At 44.4% G+C, this 6,000-nt stretch overlaps 1 pseudogene; it reads left to right on the plus strand.

The window, feature by feature from the left end:
* Window positions 1-1,997: 1,997 nt before the first annotated feature.
* LOC124778483 lies at window positions 1,998-2,115 on the plus strand (annotated as a pseudogene).
* Window positions 2,116-6,000: the final 3,885 nt, after the last annotated feature.

Here is a 6,000-nt window from a genome sequence, read left to right on the forward strand (position 1 = left end):
TGTTATAATAAACTTCTAACGTGGTTTTAGTCAGCCCCTACGCATCTTGCGACTGCTGCCATACTGCAGCTTTGCGCATGTGACAGATATGCTGCGTACAAAGTTAGTGGCGGCATTACTTATAATTTCGCGTGTCAGACGCCGTTGCTATGCGTTTATCTGTTTCCTTCTAAGAGGTATTCTCCGTTACTAACGATCATTTTATATAGGACTGATACTGGCATAGTTTAGTTTCTGAACCGTGATCAGATGTGGACAGTGGATGCTATACATCTCTGGAAAGCTATATTGTGCGTGTATCACACAGAGTCATTGTTTTAAGGAAGTAGTTTCCTCTTTTTACAGTTCGATACCATAGTTTATCGTAGAGAAACCTGCAAGAAGGATGTATGTCATGCTCTGGAAATATATTTCTTACATTGGAATATTAACAGAAATTACATTCCACATGACTGATAGGTCGGAAACTCAAGCAATCTAACATTATAGCCTGTTTTAAGTGCGGAACATTGTAGCCTTAGGAGTGCGTGTGTTTATGTTCTCTCTTACCATTACCTTCCAGGTACTGATCCTAGACTCTAGAACAACACTTTAGAGTTGAGAGCGTAGTTGATTTACGTAAAATGCTTCGAACTCCATCCATCTGGAGCTCCATCATGCATAAAAATCACCTGTTTCAAGTTCTTCTTTACCGTCTGCTATTACATCACAACGCTTTTGAATATGTTACTATACTCCGATAAGGGGTGCTAACTCATCTATATGGGTGCATCTGGAGAAATCTTGCTCACAAGGATGGGCGAGGACTTGGCTAGCTCCATTCATTCACGAGACGTGGAATGTAACGGTCCACTTCTGGTCGGTTGCAGATTAAATCGGTAATGGTGCTGCAGGGCAGGTTGGTCAGTGACAGTGTGAGGAGTTTTTCAGTCACTAATTTTACCCCAAGACTGTGAGAATTCTCTGTGGTCGCCATCAGTATATAGTTAGAGCGTAAAGTAAGCACTATGCTCGAGGAGTTAGAAATATGTAGAGCTTTGATGACGTATGTGTTCGACAATTAACAATAAATGGGCGTACTGCACAGTTATCTATCTACATTCGTAATGATACTCGCAAAGTAGAGAGGAGGGGCGGTTTAGCTTTGATACTGAAATTGGGAAACATACTGTTGCAACATTGCTCGGTGTTGAAATTACTGTAAAATTGCTAAAATTGTTCGCACTATCAACTGTGATGCTTACTTAGTATTAGAGTACATTGATGGTGTCTTTTCCACCCCTTCCATCCACTGGTAAGCTGTTGGTTACCACATAATAATTGACTGACATCGCTCGTTTGAGTTGGAGAAAAAGCTTTCGTGGAGGGACAACACTTTCTGGGGATGGATAACCCTGAAACAGCGATCGCGTACATGACTGCAATGTGAGGAATCAGTCAAAACAGAACACAGAGTAATCAGCTATTCCGTAACTGTGACAGTTGAGTTTAATGTAGAGGTCGTCAATCGCTGTCGGATAGGAGTTTGGAAACTCACCACAACGCTGCCAAACTCTTCCAGTTTCCTTATGTTGTAACTGTATTTTATTTAAAATCATCCGGTGTGTGTGGCGTGTTATGATAGTCGGAGTAACAAGATGATTCACACCGTGCCATGACTAGTTTTCTGTGAGAGGCAATGGATCGGAACGTGTTAATGTCAGTTTAAAACCTGACATAGACCTCGAAGTCGTGGTGGAAAAACAAAATGTATGGCAGTGTACAAAGGGTGTTACAGCAGAAAAAAAGAATGTTTCAAACAACGACACAGGGTCACAGGGAGCGTCTCTTGTCAGTTAAAGTATGGTCTGTTGGATACAGTCATCCTCCTACAGTACAGGTGATGAAACTTTAAACTTGTTGGTGCAGTGGATCAACACCTGTATATTTAATAGGATCGTCACATGTGCTCGATGCTGGCACACATGTGGTATGTGTTTTTGATCTATGGGAGGAGAACCAACGGCCTTACCGCAGTGGTAACACCGGTTCCCGTCAGATCACCGACGTTAAGCACTGTCGGGCTGGGCTCGCACTTGGATGGGTGACCATCCGGTCTGCCTAGTGCTGTTGGCAAGTGGGGCGCACTCAGCCCTTGTGAGGCAGACTGAGGAGCTACGTGATTGAGAAGTAGTGGCTCCGGTCTTGGCAACTGACCTACGGTCGGGAGAATGGTGTGCTGACCACATGCCCCTCCATACCCGCATCCAGTGATGCCTTTGGGCTGAGGATGACACGGCGGCCAGTCGGTACCTTTGGGCTTCCATAGTCTGTGTGCGAGGAGTTTAGTTTAGTTTAATATGGGAGGAGAGAGATGCGGTAAAAATCTTATTGAGTTCTCTATCAATGAAGTTAGTGGAGCTTTTATAGTTCGTAGTGTTTCTCTGTTGGATGGTACAGGATAACGATGATAGCATGTTGGGCTGATAGACGTGAATGGGACCTGAGGGACATGTATCTGCTTCAGACTGCAGTATCTGTATATCTCACTAATTCAGATCGTTATGTTTCTACACGGGTTGTAGAAGGTGGTGCATATGGCTTTCTCCGATTTCTGTTGTTCCGACTTGAATTACAACGATCTCATGCGCAAAGCTCCAGAAATGGCAGCAGTTACAAGACGGAATTTTACTGTAGCAGACAGGTTCGAGAAAGGTAACTCGTTTCGAGATATGTGCGTGCCAGAAATATGATATGCCATCGAGATATCGAGAAGTATGGTGTAAATGGTATAGTATTATGGCAAACCATGTTGAAATAGATGTATTCTTCTAATCCCAGAGTCTGGAGATTAGTGTAGAAAACAGGCAAGCAATCAGGCAGGGACCAGAAACGGTGATGCCTTTGTGCCAAAGGGAAATGAGCTTGTCTTTGTACAACAGTTTGGAGAGTGACTTCGATCCGCTATGAGCACTCTGGTCACGCGTCGGAAGGGAATGACTTGTGACCGTCGGCTGCGGGAAAATATCTAGTGCTGAGAGGAGTATATATGGTGCTGTCTGTCTTTGAAGTATATGTACGAGTATCTGGTGGTCGATATCTATATGAATGATGCAAAAGGGGCGATTTTGTATGGTGCAGGATACTAAGTGTATTTTTACTATGCTGACACGATATGCGGTGATATATTTTCGGGTTGGAGACCGGTTTCAAGCTCTAATATTCAATCTTCCATCCTCAGTGACAGAGCAGTGTAATTGAGAATATGTATTTCCATATTTGACGATCTGTATGCCACTTTTGTAGGGTTTAACTGTCAGTGCAATATTGTGATCTGTTCAAAATATTTTTGTCGCTGAAAGTCTCGCTTGCAGAAAGAAAGAAAAAGGGGGACTGTGCTTCCACAGTTGTGCCATCAGTAATTGGGTGGATAAATTCAGTAATAGCCGATCAGACTCTCCATTCATTCGCAAGACATCTTTTGTGCTCGAACACAGGAGCCTCTACATACCAGGAAGAACATTTGCTGTTTCTGAGACATATGCTGAAAGCAGGATGTCGCGATTTTCAGGGAGGATAACACATGACGGAGGGGTGCCTCGTTAGGACCATCAGGAAGAATGCTATCGATGTTATTCTGGGCTATTTTCGTAAACAGATCCTGTTAGGACAAGAATTTCCGTACAGGCAAGCTGAGACATCACGAAAGCTCCTACAAAGGCGACTGTTAACCATTTCTGGAGCACTTTACTATTTCCGAGAGGTAGACTTGGCTTTTATTTACATAGACCTGTGACGCCAGTAAAACATTAAGAATCTTTTAGCTGTGCCTGCATGCGTGAGCCGCTATGCAGACATCTCTCGCTTGATGCTGGACTTGCAGGTAGATGTAAGTCACAGTAAACACGTGTGTGGCCGTAGGTGTCTCACATGTCCCATTAGGATCGCTAGGGAGAATGCACCCTGTGCTATTCTGGGAAGCACTGTATCAGGTTTCTATAGTGTGTCCTGTGAAGTCATAACATTGAGAACCTCAAGGGTGAGTCGCTCGGCAATTAGGTCTTCACTGGACCACAGGTAGAGAGGCATTGCGCCAGCAACGGTAAACACGTGTGCGTCCAGAGGGTGACTTGTCTCTTATTTACATAGGCATGTGACGTCAGTATAACACTCGAAGAATTCTAATTGTAAACCGGAAAATAGGCGTGACTTTCACCTGCTTGCTGTAGGCGATAGTGGGGTTAGAGCGATGGCTCAATGTCCAGCGCTGGCTTGTGTCTGGCGTTGGCTCACTGTGGCGTCAGAGCGTGTGCGCATTGGAGCCTCTAATACTTTGCAGTTGACGATAATTCGAAAGAGTTTTTTACGTGCAATGACAGTTTGTGCAGTGCATTATTTTCGGCTGTTTAAGTGTTGTAAGCGTGTTTGCAGACCCTGTTACATGCATTATTTTTTACAGTTTATGAGTTGTTTTTGTGCCAGCACATCAGTGTATTGCATTATTTCGGTGATTTACGAGTATTTTGCAGGCCTGTATGCTGCGTACTGCGTTATTTCGGTAATTTACGAATTGTTTGCGTGTCTGTACATCAGTGTGCTGCATTATTTCGGTGATTTACGAGTAGCTTGCAGGTCTGTATGCTGTGTACTGCATTAGTTTGGTAATTTCCAAGTTCTTTGCGTGTCTGTACATCAGTGTACTGCATCATTTCGATAATTTACGAGTAGTTTGCAGGTCTGTAGGCTATGTAGCGTGACTCCAACCACATCAGGGCGAGTATTTTGTATCAGTGTAATAAATATACTATGTCAAATCCGTCCCTAAAGAAATTGTTCCAAAATAAATAGAGTCCCTTCTACCCAGCAGCCCAGCACAGGCTGAGTCCTTTTCCCGCCATTTTCCCCCCTGACCACCATCTTGGATTATGTCATGGGAGGGACAACAGAGCCCTCTGGTAGTAGTACTGTGAGCTGAGTCAGTTGGACTCCAGACCTCATGGTGGACACAATGGATGGGGCTACTGCCTCAAATTGTTTAAATAAATACTGGATGCAAAATAAAGAATTGGGTCCAACCTATCCAGCAGCCCAGCACAGGCTGAGTCCTTACCCCACCAATTCCTAGGAAGAGGTAGCGGCCAGCCGCTGTGGCCATGCAGTTCTAGGCTCTACAGTCTGGAACCGCGCGACCGCTACAGTCGCAGGTTCGAATCCTGCCTCGGGCATGGATGTGTGTGATGTCCTTCGGTTAGTTAGTTTTGCTTAGTTCTAAGTTCTAGGGGACTGATGACCTCAGACGTTAAGTCCCATAGTGTTCAGAACCATTTGATCTTTTTGAAGAGGTAGCGGTCAGATGACAGGTTAGTGGAGGTAGCCTAAGTGACCTATTTTCCCACCATTTTCTTAGGTTAGTGGAGGTAGCCATGGTGTGTTGCATTGTCCTGCTGCAACTTGAACTTCCCGCCATTTGCTGGGGTATTGGAGGGGAGGGGAGAGGGGGTTAGGTTAGTGGAGGTAGCCTAATTGACCTATTTTCCCGCCAAAATTTGAATTTCCCTCCATGACGTCATTGGGAAGTTGCCATATCTATCGCCGCCATCTTGGAACCACCATCTTTAATAAATATGGCAGCAATGCAACTTGGGGTGGTGTGAACTTTGTCCTACTACTGAGGCTGCCTGTAGGAGAAACAGATGATGGACCTACAGGAGAAACAGATGGTGGACAAAGATTTCTTGGAAACATTCAAAATGATTCAAATGGCTCGAAGCACTATGGGACTTAACATCTGAGGTAATCAGTCCCCTAGACTTAGAACTACTTAAACCTAACTAACCTAAGGACAGCACACACATCCATGGCCAAGGCAGGATTCGAACTTGCGACCATAGCGGCAGTGTGGTTCCGGACTGAAGCGCCTAGAACATCAACATCATGTTGTTCAGCACAGAGGTAGGGGAAATTGCTTATGATTGTCTAGAAGCTAAGTCTTGTTTATATGTTTATATATAGCATCAAAGA

This window comes from Schistocerca piceifrons, chromosome 2 (genome assembly GCF_021461385.2).
Source record: "Schistocerca piceifrons isolate TAMUIC-IGC-003096 chromosome 2, iqSchPice1.1, whole genome shotgun sequence".
Classification (NCBI taxonomy): Eukaryota; Metazoa; Arthropoda; class Insecta; order Orthoptera; family Acrididae; genus Schistocerca; species Schistocerca piceifrons.